Below are 16,652 nucleotides of genomic sequence, written 5' to 3' on the forward strand. Positions count from 1 at the left end.
TTTCTACATTAATTACCGAACCCGAGTACTCCCGAGTACTCGCTACTCCCCAGTCGGCCGAGCAGGTACCGAGTAGCGAGTTCTACAACCTTGCCTGTAATACAAGAAACTGAGTGGGTCAGGCTTGAGAGCCAGGTGAACACATAGGGTTTTCAACCCACGATAAATAAGTTTATTAACTTTATCAGACCAAAGAAACCCGATTACCTGTTCCCATTATCCTCACTTTACGTCCCTAAAACATCTAACACAAGGGACCCAGTCTAAGGTCTTTCATCGGGGTGACAACACGTGCTTCGGGGATTCCTCAGCAATTCATGTCAAATAAGGCAACCATGTGGGGGATGGAGTACTGCTAGTAAATACACAGTTCAAATAAACACCTACAGGTTGTGAGCCTGCTAACGTTCCATTAGACCGTCTATAATAGTCCGTGGTCGTCATTTATACTCCGCTAGATGACTGGATTATCAATAACATATATAACGAGGCCTTTCATTATTTTATTTTGTCACACAACAACTATTACATCTACCCATGTTTTACCCAACACATTTTGTAGATATAAAATACATATACATTTTAAATCATTTAAAACATGTATAAAATCGTTCATCCAACATAGATAGCAAGTATACAGATAATATGCACACACAACACGTAATTATATAAAATACTTCATATCTATGTGTAAGCTGAAAGTAACTATGCACTCACTTGATGGGTGGTGACTCTGCACTCGAAAAGCGCTTCGTTATCTCAAAATATTTATCCCTCGACAAAACAGCAGGTTTTCTCGAAAACCGGACTCCGTTTGGAGCAGCGTTTCCGAACCGAAAGACCCTATTTCTCTGGACTCCAGGAGTCTCGGGGCTTCCGTCAAGTGCTAGGGGGTTTACCTAGGCTAAGGGGGGTTAGGATATGCTAGAGAGAGAAAGTAGTGAGAGAAAGAAGAGATTTTGGAGTGAAGAAAGTGGGAAGCCTCGACCCTCTATTTATAGTAGCTATACCTCGGACTACGTTGGGCATAGCCCTCGGTTACGCTGGGCGTAATGCTCGGATAAGGATGCCAGCTCGCATCCAGCTGTCTCGCATGTGCCTGTCTCGGAATTGGATAAGAACCGAAGTATGCTGGGCGTACTCGCCCTCGAACGCGGGGCGTAATTGCGAGGCTACGTGGCGTGATCCGAAGCGAGGCCTGATCAGCGATGGATGGTCCAGATGTTGGCACGTCATCACAGTTCGCAAATTGTATACTTAACTTCTAAAAATCATAACTTTCGCATACGAGCTCCGTTTTCGACGTTCTTTATATCCACGCATAGGCGGGAACGTACTCTACAACTTTTGTTTAACATTCTTCAGCTAATTTGACTTTATTTTAAAAGTTATATTATTAACAGGCCGGGACAGGATTGGTCCGTTAAAATCTTATAACTTCTTCATCCGATGTCCGTTTTCGTCTTTCTTTTTATCGTTACACTACTATTAACGAGATATTCGATTCTCGTTTAGGTTGTGTCGGCTAAAAACCGCTCGATGTAATATTAGAACTTCGGGTTGTACACTGCTAAGCCGAAACTTCGAAAAATCATAACTTCCTCATACGAAGTCAGATTTGACCGTTCTTTTTATGGACGCTCTCGGTTTAACGTATTCTACGAATTTCGTTTAGATCGCTAAGGCTAAAAATCGCTCTATCTTAAATTCACTATTTACGCTTCCTGGTATCGTGACGGTTCCGTCGCGAAACTTCGACGGGTCATAACTTCTTCGTTATAACTCGGATTTCGGCGTTCTTTATATCCCCGAAATCCTTGTTTCGACCACTACAACTTTATATAAAGATATCGGGCTTATCTCGCACTTGAATTTTGACGCTTACTTTTTATTCTTCATTAATTATACCTTTATAATTAAGTTATAAGCACACAAATACACATAATTCACATAGTATTCAAATATTTCATCTTTATTACTTCAAAAGAGTTACAATAGTTGACATAGACTATTACATCATCTAAAATGCTTATCCCTGAAACCCGGGCATTAAATTGATATTTAATAGTTGTTTGCAAATCATAGTGAGAACATAGATCCTTTAGGGTGCATGTGAACTTAGGGTTTATGTTTTTCCCCCAAAAATAAATTTTTGTAACATATAAAACCCATCAATTATAACATACCAGATCAAGACTCTTATAATATGCATGCTCGTGTGTTGGTTTACAACAACGTCTATCAGTGACAACACTTATGTCAGCTGCCTTTCCACCTTTATCCTTATGTTGACTCTTCTTCTTCTTCTTCTTAGAGACACTATTGGTAATATTTCTAATAATAGCAAGGTCATTTTGGGTTGTCCTTAAGACCCAATTGAGCAACTAATAGAAAAAAAGAATTTAGGAGAAATTATTTTATTAATTTGTCAATGTTATGATAAATTAATTAGAAACCCGGGGTTGAATGTTAGTTAATTAAAATGTTTAATTTATTGTAACATTCCAGAATCCCTAGGGATAGAATTGGACGATTTTCAGATAAGGCATATCAGGGTTTTGGAGTTGCCTTGGGACTAAGAAACTAAAACCTATAAATAAGGAATTGTGGCTCAATCCCTAGATGCTCATTCCTTGCTTAGAAAATATGGCTCCTCCCTTCCTCTCACTAAGGTGAACAAAATTCTTAACCCTTCTAGCATTTGTAGAATTTTCGATATAGTCTCCCTTCTCCTGGGGTTTCTTTTATTTAGCTCTTGGTGTTCTTGGGTGTGAATAATAGTACGAAACTTAGATCTTTATAGGTTTCATGAACACATAGGAAATGTTGTATGTTTCTGTTGCGTATAATTGTGTGTTAGTATGTAGAAAACATATAAGTGGTATTAAAGCCTTAGTTCATGATTATTTGCACAACTAGATTTTTGAAATTAGGGTTATAGAAGGTTTTTTTTCATTTTTAGTATGTTTTCGATTACTTGTGCCCTAAGTACGGTTTTGATAACCTTAAACCTAATTTTCGAAAATAAGGGTTTAGAAACCTAACTTGATTGACAAGTTTCCTAATTCGTCTTGCAAGAAACAAAACTTGAAGATTTTAAAATTATGGATATACCTATTTTAATTTAATTATTGTTTATAATAGTGTAACACCCATAAATTTAAGCCAATTTAAAACTTTTTAAACAATCCAAAAACCATTAGTTATTACAAAACTTGTTTTCAAAAGGTATAATATTAGAGTATCCTAGAAACATAAACATAATTTTGAGGAGCTATACGATCACGCTTTTGCCTTGTTGCGATCCCCTGATGTACCTGAAACAATAAACTGAAACTGTAAGCCCGAGGCTTAGTGAGTTCCTCAAAATACCGATACATTGCACATAATACACATACAAATAACAGCATGTACTGGGTCTACAGCTTTACAGACTGGAATACCCCTGGGCCCACTATGTGAGTCTAGATTGCCTACTAGGCCCACAACTCATATCTTGATTGCCATCGAGCCCACAATACGAATCTGGATTGCCTACCGGGCCCACAACTCATATCTGGAATGCTCCTAGGGTTTGTTGGTCACCGTACGAAGTAGTACATCCTCAACCCATCCCACATAACATATCAACATATAACATAACCACTAAGCATGCAGATAATCACATAACAACACAGGTAGTCCCACCGATCTACCTAACTGGCATAATCACTAGCATGCAGCACTAACTCATACTCAAAAACTAACACTGCTAGGATAACATAACCAATGGGCTGGCCTTGGTGCCTTAGTTCCCTTAGTATAGTGAGGATAACTCACATCGCAATGCCAGTCTAAACTGAAATACCAACTCCCGAAGTGCTGTCACACCAAAATCCCGAACAGTTGAGCTCTCGACTCCCAAAGCTATCAATACCGATATATCATTTAGTTAAAAACAATAATCCTCCTTAGGGTAAAATGACCATTTTACCCCTAGTCAACCTTGGTCCATTTCCAAGGCCCAAAACTACAATATAAATAAAAGCCCAACACTAGGTAAGCTTCCAAAGCCCACTAGTGGCCCACTAATGGCCCAATTTGCTACATTGGGCCCAATCCCCTTAATGGGCCTTACCCTAAGCTCGAACATATCCTTGGCTCATAATAACTAACTCTTGATGGCCCATCAAAGCCCAAATACCCAAGCATGGCCCAAATCGTGGCCTAAAACACAAAGTCCATACTAATAGATTACGTGGGTCATACATCTACATACGTTAAGTGTACAGGCTAGAAGGTGCGTACGTTGGGCATTACCTGCACGTACGCTCAGTGTAAATCCCCCGTTAAGTCCTTTTCCTATTAAGGGCGTAATACTCCACTTTAGAAGCTATAAACACGGATCCTGATCCTTTTCCATGTCTTAAACCATAAAGTCACTTACTTGGTGACTTTACTTGGCCCAAACAAGCCCAAACTTCAAAAATGGTGCATTACTTCCATGAAGAGGGCTAGATCTCATGAATAAACCCATTAAGACATTCATAATGGAGACTTTACTGCTTATGGGACCCTTTTAGCTCTGAGGGTGGCAACCCTAAGCTCAAAAACGAGATTTCATCATAAAGGTCCATTCTTGGGACCAAAATGACTCCAAAACCAAACTACACTAGATCTAAGTATCCTTAGGTAAAGTTATGAACTTTATACCTCCAAAGAGTTCGAAATGATGATGCTATTCCAGATCTGTGAGCTCCAACTTCCCAAGTTCTTCCTTGCCAATTTCTTATTTTCCTCTTCTAAGCTTACACCACCCAAAATGAGATTCTTGAAGTCAAAATCACCCAAAGATGAAGAAGTGAGGTGTTTTAGGGTTTCTCTGAGGTTGGGGTGGCTGATAAAGAGGCTAGGGTTTGAGCCATAATGTTCTTTATATAGTGGTTAGCCCCAAAATTAGGGTTTAGGGTCTCTGGGAGTACGTTGGGCGTACTTCTCCTACGTTGGGCGTACTCCTCCTACACCCGCGATCATTTAAACTTCTACGTTGTGTGTACCACAGCCTATGTTGGGCGTACTCGCCCAGTTGCCAACTTTTCATGCTTGGTCCTTTCTTACCGCTTCCTTCCAACCCAAAAGCCAAGAAGTGACATAATTCGAATCCGAGGGATGAATATGAAGCTACTTGAAAAATGATATGTTACAATAAGGATTATAATTTTGAATATTAAATTTATATTAATTATTAATATTACGTCCTCATATTTTTAATTTGAATTAATAAAGAAAAAAATGTAAATTAATTAAAAGAGTAAAACATACTATTTTTTTTATAGTCAAATAAGTCAAATCCGGTTTATTAGGAAATACATTTATTTTTGTCATATTTTTTGGAAATACATTTATTGACATTCATTGATTAGCATAGTATTTTTTTTTTCAAAAGAGCTTTAAATAATGGCATCAAAAACAATAACAACAAAAAACACAAACATTTTTGGAGAAGTGTATTTGAAAAAAATACGCATTCTTGACAAAATATATTTTTTATTCTGCAAAACCATCTGATAATATAATATGACATTCTTCAAAATCGACTCATTCTTGGCAGAATGGTTTAGATAGTCGTTTATATTTTTTGAATTTAATGTCATTCTTAAAAGAATGTATCATGTTTACGTCAAAAATAATAAAAATAAACTAAAAATTGAACCATTCTTAAAAAATTACTGAATTTTTTTATATCTAAACAAAAACAATGTAAAATGAATTATAGCCATTCTCAAAGAATATATTAATTTTTTTTCATTAAAAATAAGAATTTAAAAATTCACAACAAATACAATAAAAAAAACAAAAATTTACTTCTCCTAATCTTAATGGAAGCTAACCCCTTCCATTTTTCCTTTTGGAGTTATGATTTGAGCGTTGAATTTTGAACACCTCCTGTGTTTTTTTCTCATGTGATCACCAATAAAAAATTTGTTATCAATAAAAAAGTTGTTATCAAAAAATAAATTATAGTAAAATTCAACTTAATTGAATAAAATTAGTATAATGATTCCTCTGTATGAAACCATGTATTTCTAACTATTTAAAACCAAGAAAACAATTCAAAAAATCCCATGTATTTGTAAAAAAAACAACCAACTCAATGAATGTTTCAAGAGCAAGACCGACAAGAACGAGTCGAGATTGTAAAGTCCTTCATAGCATGTAAACTACAAGAGGAGCATATGTGTGTACACACGTTCAGAAAATGAAATTATACATAGACATGTTGGAAAATCTTAGTATCCATTTCCCAAAGGAGTTAGCCATTAATATGGTGTTGAACTCGCTTTCTAGTTCATACCAAGAGTTTATCATGAACTATAATATGAACAACATGGACAAGACCTTGATTGAGCTACGTGACATGTTGAAAACTGCCGAAACGAGTATGCTAAAGACTCGTAGCTCCAACCCCACTGCTCCTATCTTGGCCATTGGCCATAATATTGCTAAAAGAAAGAAGGTTTCTCATCCTAAAGGAAAAGGAAAGACCAAATGAAGCCATCTATTTCTACTTCCCATCAAAGGGGAACTAGAAACATTGTTACCCAAAATACTTGGAGGATCTGAAGAAGAACAAAGTCAACGAGACTGGAACCTCAAGTATATTTATGACTGAACTTCGTAGTACATCAACTTCTAATTCTTAGGTCCTTAATACATGATGTAGTACTCACATTTGCTCTCATATACATGGACTAAGGGAAAAAAGAAAGTTGAAGCATGGGGAGCTCAACCTGATTATGGGAATCAAACGTACTATAGTTGTTACAAGGATTAGGGATTACGAGCTCGAGCTTAGTGGTGATGTTTCTATTAGATTATTGAATTGTTGCTTTTCACCTGATATGGAAGGAAACATTATTTCCTTTTATGCATTGTATAAGGATGGTTTTTTATTTTCCTTTGATAATGAAAATGGTGATATTTTAGTTTACAAACATGATTGTTTTATTTTTAAAGCTAGTCCTTACAATTGTAACGTCTCAAAATATAGAACAAAAATTTCATTATTTTATAATAATAAAACCATCCCAATTTCATTCCAATATAAGTATATAACCAAAATATGAGTTTGATTTCCAAAACCAAATATCATAGTATAATCATAAAATATATATAAGTGCGGAAATCTCCAATGGATGCGATACAATCAAGTTGTGCCATTCCCTTTGCTACCAGAACAACCTAAAACATTTAACCATGAAACCGTAAGCACAAAGCTTAATGATTTCCCTAAGATACTAGATACAACACAAAATAATGGTCCCTACTCTAAATCTTAGGCATCGTATTGTATAATCGGCCCCGTCCTGCAAAATGGACCCCGCCTTGAATAATCGAATAATAGGCCCCACCCAACAAACATATAAGCATACAAGCAAGAATCACAAAGACAACATATATACCATGACACCTAGTGTCCTACTTAGTACAGTAAGAAGACTCACATGTTTCAAGGAGCTGAAATGACAATACTTAAAATCACACGGAATCAGCTACATGCACAACTGAAATCGAATAGAGGTCAAACTTTAATCTACCATTCAAAATCATAAGTTTGGCTCAAAAGTCAAAGTATCCAAAAAGTCAACGGTCAATAGTAATCATGTTGTGACCATCTGCTAGTCATGTCGTGATCACTAGGCAGGGGAATAGTAGGGAAAACACCCAATATCGTGTTGGATTAGTGTCGATCCCTAATTTCGACCCTAAGGCCCTATTCCAGAAGTTTCCTTGGATAGCTTAAGGCCTAAGCTGTCCATTAGGGTTTTTGACTGAAACCCTAACAACTTCAATATAAATAGGACCCTAAGGTTCCAAAATTCGGCTACCCTATTCAAAATAGCTATAGAGCCGAATTAAAGAAGCATCCAACCTCTCTCCAAGATCATTCTTTTGCTATTGGTGTTTGTAAGCCATTAGAGGATTGACACTTGTTACTCTAAGCTTCAAAGACAAGAAGATTCAAGCAGGTAATAGGAGGTAATGATCTAGATCTAATTTATTTCATATAATTTCAAATTATTCTCATTAGATCTAGGGTTTGTAAGCCTTGGATGATTGCATGTACAATTAGTGAAACCCTGATCCAAGCATTAGGGTTTGCATGAGCACATAGGATGTTCTTTTGGCTCAAACCCATAAGTGGTATCAGAGCTTTGATTGGTTTCAATTGTATTTGATGCTCATATGTTTGTTCATTGCTTGATATGAAAATTGTTTTCTTAAAAATACCCAACTCACGACGTGACTCACTGAGTTCACAACGTGAGCCCAATCTGTCTAACAGGCTCGACGAGTGCAGTAGGCTACTCGACGAGTTTGTGGATCAGATGGCTCAAAACTCGGATTTTGACTAATTTTGTGTTTGGATAATTACCAAAATTCTTTTTGAATAATAAAATCCGATTTTTATATATATGTTATGATTATCCTTACCAAATTAAAAGATAATTATCATTTATTTGAATAATAAATTCATTATATGATAATCTTTAATTATTTAATTTATTTGGTGAATTATCTTATAAATAACTTTGATTAGATCAACTTTAGATAATCATTAAATTAATTGTTTAATTTAAAATTATTTGCCATTTGATCCTTTGTGTTTTGAAAAGTTCAAAACTTGTCCTCAAGTTGTGAAATTTAAATTTTGTGATTAAAATGTTTAATTTGAACTATTTATATTTCAAACCCTAGAATATTATAAGATTAATATATATATATATATATATATATATATATATATATATATATATATATATATATATGTATATATATATATATGTATAACTTAAAATGTTAGTCTTACCGTTAGTAGGCCTCATTCACGAAGTCAATCTCTAAGGGGGGTATAAGGTTGTGACCTATAAAATGGCCATTTAATGGGTGTCCACTCTCACCCACCGCTTCCTTGATTGGTGGAGGGTCGTTAACCGAACGGGTAGGATAGGGCAATCCTTTCTCATTAATAAGTATAATGAATTATAAAAGTAACTAAGTGGTTTTACAAAATTCCCAAGCTTAGTTACTTTAGGCAAAAGTGAATTTGATGCAATTCCATGAAATTACATTTTGTACCCTTGTTAAGACGTTAATGGAGCGTGTGTGGTTAACCGACACATTAACTGGGTTCTAAGCAAAGGTGGAAAAGGGTGACTCATTGTTTGTCATAGTTCGATGGAGCGTGTGTGGTTAACCGGCACATCGAATAGGTGACTGTAACAATGAGGGCACCATGTACATTTGCATGGTTATTCACACCCACTTTGTGATCCTCAACATCCCAGTCACAAACTAGAGGGGCATATTGAGATTTAAACATGCCATTGAAAAGTTCAATGAATCTCAAAAGATCTAGGAGTTTTCAATACATTTATGACTTAAATCTTTTTTTTCGTTTTTCATGATGGAGAATTAGTGAATCGTCATTCACTTACCTTTAAATTGTTTACTTGTTAGATTACGAAATCCCACTTCTAATTTGTAAATAATGTTGTTGGATCCTAGCCCTAATTTCTCATTTGGGTGTTTAATTGGGGATTCATTTCTGATCAAACTTTGTTCTTTTTTCTTTTTCAGATGTCGAACGTCAAAAACAACACTTCTGGTTCAAACTCCTCTGGCTCGTTCGCACTCATGAACTTGTGTGGGAGAGTGATCTTTAACAGGTCCAATTTCAATGATTGGATCCACAACATCCGAATGGTCACTCGTTACGAGGACAAAAAGTTTGTCCTCGATGAGAAGCTGAAGGAGATTAACATCAACACTGCCTATACTGAAGAGATCATGACCTTTGAAGCCCACGAACATGATGCCACGAAAGTCCATTGCATCATGCTGGCGACTATGACTGCAGAATTCTAGAAGTCCTATGAGGACATGTACCCCTACGAGATACACCAAGATCTGCTGGACCGATACCACCAGAGTGCTAGTAAAAAAAGGTACGAGATCATCACTTCGATGATCACTACCAAAATGGGTAATGGAGAGTCCCTTACTGCTAATCTGCAAAAGATGTAGAGATATGTCAATCGCTTGCTGAAGTTGAGTGTGAACTTTGATGAAGAGCTGGCAATTGATATCATCCTTCACTCCTTGCCTCCCTGCTATAGCCAGTTCCGCATGACCTACCACATGAACAAGGAGGAGGTCTCTTTGAGCAAGCTTTAGGGCTTGTTGAGGACTGCTGAGAGAAACCTCAAGGATAAATCTGTTGCATTAACTCCAACTCCCGCTACTACCCCTGTCTTGACAATAGGACAAGGGAAGGGTAAGAAGAGGAAGGATCCCTCAAAGAGCCACCACAAGGGAAAGTCCCAAGAAGGTACCTCTTCTAGTGGAACCAAAGTTGGTTCTAATAAACCCAAATCTAACCCTAAGGAGGCAGAGTGCCAGCACTGCCACAAGATTGGGCATTGGAAGAGAAGCTGCCCAGAATATATATGTAGACTATCAAGGATGGGAAGATCACGCCATCTTTCGTAGGTATTTACACAATTAAATTTAATGATTCATCGCATGCTAATTCTTGGGTTCTTGACACAGGATGTGGTTTTGATATATGTTCTAATTTGCAGGGACTAAGAAGAAACAAGGATGTGGAGCATGGAAGAATAAATCTAATCATGGGAAACAGAAGATCGTTGCATGTCACCAAGATTGGAGTTTATTCCTTAGTGCTTAGTAATGGATTAGGTTTAGATTTAAAAAATTGTTGTTATTCGCCGGATATGGCAAGAAACATCATTTCATTTCATGGTTTATATAGACAAGGATTTAGATATTCATTTGATAATACAAAGAGTTCTATTTATGCTTATCTTGATAATGTTTTTTTATTTTGAAGCATTCTCTTGTAATGGAATATATGAAACTGTGATGGTTGTAGATAACTTAGGGAATGATGTGTTGTGTGTCGATTCTTCCAATAGTATGGATAAAGCATGCTTGTGGCATTGTCGTCTTGGACATGTCAACAAGAAACATATAGCCTAACTCCAAAAGGATGGAGTATTGGAGTCATTCGAACTTAGGGACGATGACGTGTGCGAGTCTTGTTTAGTTGGAAAGATGTCTAAGTCACCCTTCACTGAAACTTATGTGAGGGGTGAGGGTTTATCGGACCTCATACATACAGATGTATGTGGACCTTTTAGATCCACCACAAGGGATGCGAACCGCTTCTATGTGACTTTCACCGACGATTATAGCAGATATGGGTATATATACTTAATCAACCACAAGTCAAAAACCTTTAAAAAGTTCAAAGAGTTTAAACAAGAAGTGGAGAATCAGTTGGGCAAGAAAATCAAGATGCTTCGATCCGATCAAGGTGGAGAGTACGTAAGTATTGAATTCCACAACTACCTCAAGGAATGCGTAATAGTTTTGTAATTGACGCCGCCTAGGACACCACAGTTGAATGGTGTAGCTGAGAGGCGTAATCAAACCTTGCTGGATATGGTTCGTTCCATGATGAGTCGTGCTTCACTACCTATCTCATTCTGGGGGTATGCTTTGGAGACTGTCGCCCATATCCTTAACTTAGTCCCTACGAAGAAGGTTGTCAAAACACCTCATGAGATGTGGACAGGGAAGGCTCCCTCGTTAGCACATACCAAGGTTTGGGGTTGCGAGGCTTTCGTAAGACGAGAGACTCACGACAAGCTCGAACCTTGTAGTGAGCGATGTATTTTCATCGGCTACCCACAAAAGTCCTTTGGATATCTCTTCTATAAACCGAGTGACAACGTTGTCTTCGTTGTGAGAAGAGGAGTTTTCCGAGAATGAGAACTCATAAGCCAAGGAGACAGTGGGAGGCAAATCGACCTTGAAGAGATTCAAGAGTCGAGCGATGAAGGAACCTCTAACGCTGGCACTCAACCCGAGGAGGAAACTCCGATTGAACCGATTGATGAGTCCTTACCTCTTAGACGTTCTGATAAAGTTAGGGTTCAACCCCAGTTTTATGGTTTTCATATTACTATCGAAGGGGATATGTTCATTAGTGATAGTACACTAGTGAATCTGGATGAACCTAACAGCTATAAGGAAGCCATGGCAGGCCCGGAGTCTGTGAAGTGGAAAGAGGCGATGGACAGCGAGAATCAGTCCATGTATGACAACCAAGTTTGGAATTTGGTTGACCATGTACCCGGACGTAAGACGGTTGGGTGCAAGTGGATCTTCAAGAAGAAGACCGACATGGATGGGAATGTGCACACATATAAGGCGCGATTGGTCGCGAAGGGTTTCACTCAAACTCTCGGAGTTGACTATGATGAGACCTTCTCATCGGTTGCCAAGATAAAGACTATTAGGGTGATGCTAGCCATTGCTGCATTTTATGACTATGAAATATGGCAGATGTATGTCAAAATCGTTTTCCTTAATGGGAAGTTGGCTGAGGATGTTTACATGGCTCAGCCAGAAGGTTTTGTCAATGCGAAGTATCCCAATAGAGTGTGCAAGCTTGAAAAGTCCATTTATGGACTTAAACAAGCATCTCGCAGATGGAATCTTTGTTTCGATGAGAAAGTCAAAGAGTTTGGTTTTCTACGAAGCGAGGATGAATCATATGTATATTTCAAAGCCAGAGGAAGTATAGTTAGCTTCCTCGTATTATATGTCGATGACATACTACTCATAGGAAATGACATCCTGACACTGCAGGAGGTTAAGTCCTGGCTCGGGAAGTGCTTCGCTATGAAGGACCTCGGACAGGCTTCTTATATTTTGGGAATAAGGATAGTGAGAGACATAAGTAAGAGACTAATAGGACTTAGTCAGAATACTTACTTGGACAAGGTACTAAAACGTTTTAGTATGGATAATTCAAAGAAGGGGGGGGTTTACCAATCCAAAGTAATTCCAAGTTGAGTAAGACTCAAAGTTCAAGTACCGAAGTCGACATAGCAGAGATGAGACGGGTACCTTATGCTTCCGCAATTGGCTCAATCATGTATGCTATGACTTGTACTCTCCCTGATGTGGCCTTCACTTTGAGCATGGTCAGCAGATATCAAGGGAATCTTGGCAAAGTACATTGGACCGCAGTCAAGAACATTCTTAAGTACCTTCAGAGGACCAAGGAATGGTTTCTAGTCCTCGGTGGGAGTGATGATTTAAAGGTGCGAGGGTACAGTGACGCCAGTTTTCAGACCGGCAGGGGCAACTACAGTTCGCAGCCGGGCTGGGTCTTTACCCTTAATGGAGGAGCAGTGACTTGGAAAAGTTCCAAGCAAGAGACCGTATCTGATTCAATGTGTGAATCAGAGCACATTGCAGCGAGCGAAGCATTAAAGGAGACAATATGGTTGAAGAACTTCATTGGAGATCTTGGAGTTGTGTCAGCCATAAAGGAGCCCATGGAAATTTTCTGTGATAATGAGGGAGCGGTTGCCTTGACCAAGGAACCGAGGGATCACGACAAATCTTGACATATCGACATAAAATATCACTTTATTCGACATCGGGTTGAAGAAGGACTCCTAGTAGTAAAGAGGGTATCATCAGAGGATAACCCAGCAGATCTGCTTACGAAGGGACTGAGCAGGGTTAAGCACTTGCAACACGCTAGGAGCATCAGGCTAAAGGATGATATTAGTTTAGATTAGATAGTTTAGAAACGTGTAATAGATAAACTGTAATTAACATTTGATGATTAAATAAAAGAGTATTATTTATTAGTAATGTTACTGTCTTATGTTAATTGTTTACCTATTGTTTCATTTTGCATGTTTTGACTTCCTAAATAATGAGATTATTCGAACGGTCCACATTTGTTCATATGTTGGAAGTAGGTATGAATGAAGACTGTCATGAATTGGTGTGTAGATTATCTAAAGTGTATTAGACATAGAAAAAGTTTGCTACAACGTTCATGAGTGCTTATGAGTTTGATTTGAGCATTCGAATAAACCCACGCTTGCTGGAATCATTTCATGGAATTTATCTCGAGTGATCGCAAGACGATAATATCGTATGGTCTTAAAACCTAGATGTATGGTTTATTGTTTGCTATTTGGCTATGCATTGATAATGCGTAAATGCATCAGTAACTTGATGTTATAAAATGCATTGTTGTGTATGATTTGATTAGTGAATAGTAAATCCATATAAGTCGAAGTTTATTTGTTCCTTTTATCCTAAGAGGGTAAAAGCGATATCAGGGCCCCTCGATGATTTGGTTTGACTTATGTGTCGGGCCCGATCAGGACTGAATTGATGTGTTTAATTAAGTTCTATGTCAAACGAATTAGAGATCGAGAAACAAACTGATGGACAATAAGTATGACTATGTTCCATGTAATTGTCCACACGGTATCTAGAACAGACGACTATATGATCCCTTATCTAAAGGACAGGTTACTGATAAGATCAGAGTTTGATAGCTTCTTTGAGAGCTACGATTGCTAATTGGATTGTGCTTACATTTGTAGTTACTAGACTTATCCAAGTGGGAGACTGTTGAATTAGTGTCTAAGCCCGTAACTATATTTGGTAAGTACTTGACCCGGTTGTGCATGGTCCTTTCGGTTGCCTTCACCAAAGCAACATGATAGGATGATTTGTGAATAAAGCGGTTATTATGATTTATTAATATATTATATGAATAATATATTAATGGAGAAATCAAATAATTAAATTAATATTAGACAAGAATTAATTAAGAAATTATTATGTGGCTAAAAGATATTAATTTAATATCAGGGACTTAAACTGTCAAATATGTGATAGTTGAATATTGGGCTGAGGAGCCTTTTGGACTAGCCATAGACGAAATTAGGATGTGTCCATTCCTAATTTTTGCCATAAGGACCTATTCTAGAAGCTTCCTTGGATAGCTTAAGGCCTAAGCTGTCCATTAGGGTTTTTGACTGAAACCCTAACAACTTTAGTATAAATAGGACCCTAAGGTTCCAGAATTCGGCTACCCTATTCAAAAGAGCTATAGAGTAGAATTCAAGTAGCCTCCAACCTCTCTCCAAGACCATTCTTTTGCTATTGGTGTTTGTAAGTCATTAGAGGAGTGACACGTGTGACTCTAAGCTTCAAAGACACGAATATTCAAGCAAGCAATATGAGGTAATGATCTAGATCTGATTTATTTCATATAATTTCGAATTATTCTGATTATATCTAGGGTTTGTAAGCCTTGGATGATTGCATGTGCAATTAGTGAAACCTAAATCCAAGCATTAGGGTTTGCATGAGCACATAGGATGTTCTTTTGGCTCAAACCCATCATATCGCACCGAGACACCAAGTCTGTTGTGCCACGAATTCAGACAAAATAACCTTCTTCATTAAGGACTTAATCGTTTAATTCCAGGACTCCAATTCTCAGATTCGAATCTTCTAAGTGGCTTAATGGATAAAGTTTCCAACTTTATTCATTCAAATGCTTAAATCTTTCCAAAACTCTAACCCTAGCTTAAAGATGACCATACATCATGCATGGTTAAAAGTATATGCATGAAAACACATTTTTCCAACAATACATAAGTCTAGAAGGCAATATATTCAAACATAATGTTCTAGAGTTCTCCAAACTCTAAGAGCTCCAAAGAAATAGATCAAAAGAGACCAAAATGACAATAAAACTAGATCTAAGAAACTGAAGATGTAACATCCCGAGTTCAGGAGTGCAAGTTCAGGGTTCAAAGTGAAAATGTGAATGGTCAACTCGGCGAGTCCATGGGTGGACTCGGCGAGTAGGGTCGCAATTCTGGTCGCGTGTTAAGTGGCCAACTCGGCGAGTCGGTGGCTGGACTTAGCGAGTTGGTGATGTGTGGAGAAACCCTAATCCCAGGGATTGAGACTTATATAAAGAACCTAATACCCTCTCCCCAGCCTCTTTGCTCCCCCTTGAAGTCCAGAAACCCTAATTTTTCGTGTGTGAGAGAATTAGAGAGCATTTGGGTCTTGAAGGAGTGTTGGTTGAAGAAATCTTTGAAGATTAAGAGGTTTGGAGCAAGGGGCTTTGCAAGGTTTTGGCTTATTCTTCTGTTGGAGTCTTCTTTGGAGGTAAGGATTCGTTGCTTGAGCTGTTATCCATCTAGATCTATCATTTGTGGGATTTTTGGGAATTTATCTAGTGCTATTTTGAGTTTGGAGGTTGGATCTGAGGTTGCTACCTCAGATCTAGAGTAGTGATGATCCAAAAGAGCATAAAGTCCTTTTTTAAGAGCTGTTGATGAAGCCTTTTAGTCCCAAACCCTAGCCAAGAGTGTATTATGCTTAGATCTCCTTGGATTCACGTAAATTTTGCTACTTTACGTGATGGATGGCTTGTATAAGAGTAGATCTATGGATTCGAGACCCTGCATGGCTTGGAAAGCCTCTGTATGAGCTAAGAACTAGTGGTACTCGACGAGTCACATGGGTGTAGTCGGCGAGTTGCATGAAGATGGGCAGCAACTCGACGATTTGGAAGAACAACTCGGTGAGTTGGTTGAAGATAGCCTTGGACTCAGCGGGTCTGTTCTTAGACTCAGCGAGTCTGGTCGTAAGGTCCTAACCTTTTCTGGTTAAGCTGTGAATCGGTGAGTCAAGGGATGACTCAGTGAGTTGAGCACGGTTAGACTTAGAGTTGGGGAACT

This window comes from Lactuca serriola, chromosome 1 (genome assembly GCF_051521515.1).
Source record: "Lactuca serriola cultivar US96UC23 chromosome 1, Lser_US96UC23_V15, whole genome shotgun sequence".
Classification (NCBI taxonomy): Eukaryota; Viridiplantae; Streptophyta; class Magnoliopsida; order Asterales; family Asteraceae; genus Lactuca; species Lactuca serriola.